Here is a 2865-nt window from a genome sequence, read left to right on the forward strand (position 1 = left end):
TACATATTAATTATTGCTCAAATTATTATTTCAGTCGTTCTTAATGTATCAAGCGTCTATGGTTTTTATCATTAAATGAAGATACCTGTCGGCGGGCCTGTATACATGGCATGAATACACTAAATTGAAAACCATTTTGAAATCATTTTGGTTCCACTTGAATGCTTTTTTTATTCATTTTCTAGATTACAATTTTGTATTGAAAACGAGTGTTATGTTTGTAACCAAAAATATTAAGGATTTTGAAAATAGCGTTTACCGCAGGCTTGTACCAGTACAAATCTCTTAAGCTCGTATTACTATTATCATGTAAAGCAAAATCATAAATGGCTTCCAGAACAAGTTCCACTACTTATAATTTTCAATAATTTTGTAACATATAAATATAATTCATTTCTTAAATTTAATTATGCTTAGCTTTCGTCATGATTTCTCCTAACCGTTCGTACAAAACAAAACAATTACGATAAGATCAGTACCACTTGTCAGCTTCTAGCTACCAAATATCGAATTGAATTTTGTACCTCAGGCGATCAGATGTGCTGTGGTAATGGCAGCGGCAGTTGTGCAATAAATGAAATGGACTGAGAATTACACTTTAAAATAAGATAAAATGTTTGTTTGTAATTAAGCATAAAACTACACAATGAGCTATCCGTGCTTTGCCCACCACGGGTAGTGAAACCCGGTTTCTAACGTTGTAAGTCCACAGGGGGCAAAATAACATGTGTAAGGAATTTTATTATACACCCTTCTTTCGATAATTTGTGCAAAACCAATAAAACAAAATATAATTAAAGTCGTTATCAGGGTAACCTTAGTGGTATAAAATGTACATCATTTACAGATACACTTTATTTATTCTGTTACTGAATAATTTGTGTAAAAGGTAAATAAATGCACTATGAAAGTCTTATTAATGATAGGAAGAACTTTAGAGCCTTGTGATGATTTTTGTTTCATGTTTAATATTTTGTAATTATAACAAAGCTACTAAGGCTAACGGCCGCAGTCCCTGATTTTGAACAACTGACCAGAGGGAAAGCAGCTCCTTATTTACTGTTTCATTGGATAATTTCTTTTTATCCTATTTAACTTGTGTATAAAGGACATATTTGCGACAGTCACATGGAACAGAAATGCTTTCCTATTCTGGAGTCCTTTGGTCAACTCACAGAGAAAGTGTAATGTGAATACAGTTTGGCCCATCCAATTCAGATTCATTTCGAAGTTGAAAGTGCCAAGACGTGCTGTAGGAGTGTCATTATGTTTTTAGCGTTTCCGTACTTGCTTACTGTGAGCAATTCGTTTTTTTTTACTTCTACTTACTTCTTTCTTTTAGTTGAATACACTTCATTCACTTCTTTTTATTCAATCTCAAATTCTTCACAATAGTTCTGCAACTTTAATGATCATCTGTGTCCTTTAACTCATCTTCAGAAAAAAAATGTTTATTTTCTATTTTGACTTCAACTCCCGTCTCAATTATTTCGCCACCTAGTGGCACAGCGATAAATCTGAAGCCTTAAAACGCTAAAAACCAAGTTTCGATACTCGTGGTGGGCACAGCACAGATAGCCCATTGTGAAGCTTTGTGCTTAACTACAAACACTAAACACCCATTTATTTCATTTCACCTTTAACAAATTACTAGATCTGTTCTGCCATAAACTAGATCCTCGAATTATCTAATTGTTGCAGTGATCCAGTATGTAGAGTCTGGGGATCTTCAAGATCCAGATCTTGTACCTATATTTTACCTTATAATTACATTGGACAACAAAGTCAAAAGAAGAATTGCTTGGGGATTCATGTGGCAGTTCAGCTTCTAATACTCCCCCTGGCTATTCCAGAGTTGCACAGGCAGTGAGAACACTGACTGCTTCATCCTTTGACAATACAGGTACTACTTTTTCCCAGCTGGAGTCAGTGAAGTCGACAAAAATAGGAGATAGCCAACAGCAATAGCTGGAAATAAAGACATAACTTAGCCGATCTTCTAAAAGTTCCCGGCTTGTAGCCTATCCATTGAAGAGGTGTCAGGAATGGCACCTATATAAGAATGAGATCTTGGTCCGTCTCTGGTGGAACCATGATCTGTTCAAAATGAGGATACTGAATAAAAACTCTGTCATCAGTAAATAAGACTCACTTCTAAAGAGAAAAAGAGTGAGGCAAATCTTGGGCTGCTGTTGAACTTTCACAAATGAGAAAGACGTCGCTCAGATTGCCCAAAGCTAGCCCAAGTCACAGAGGCTATTCAGCAATTAACTGCAGTACTGGACAACTTGCTGGATGTAAATATGTAGATATTGCACATATATATTCTCTACAAATTCATTTTCCATTTTGTGGGTGTACTGTGTGTTTATGTGTACGCTTTGAATAGTCCAAAGTTTTGTGTGTATATAATATACTTTCGATTTTAATTAACTTCAATTTGCTTTAATTTTTATTAAACTTTCAAAGCATTGTGACAATAACGTGAATAAGCTCTCATGAAAGTTCTAGTGATGTTTTTGAATTAAATACGTTTTCTTTTGAGCTCAAATTTAACTATGTATATAATTTAATGCATCCACGTCACATCTGAAGTTAGTTTATATGATAATGTTTTATTTAAAGTTGTTATTGTATTTTATTAAAGGGTTTTCTGTATTGTATCTTGCCTAAAGGATTTTTCAGTGTGCTTACTTTCATTGAAAAAACAACAAAAACTGTAACATATCACAATGACATATAATAGCGAAATTAAACAAATTTACAGAAATTACAGAAAATACAACTTACCAAACATGGTAACATTAAACTTTATAAGCAACATGTTGCCTATATACACTGAGTGGTCACAAGTAAATAGACACC

This window comes from Limulus polyphemus, unplaced genomic scaffold, assembly GCF_000517525.1.
Source record: "Limulus polyphemus unplaced genomic scaffold, Limulus_polyphemus-2.1.2 Scaffold27, whole genome shotgun sequence".
Taxonomy (NCBI): domain Eukaryota; kingdom Metazoa; phylum Arthropoda; class Merostomata; order Xiphosura; family Limulidae; genus Limulus; species Limulus polyphemus.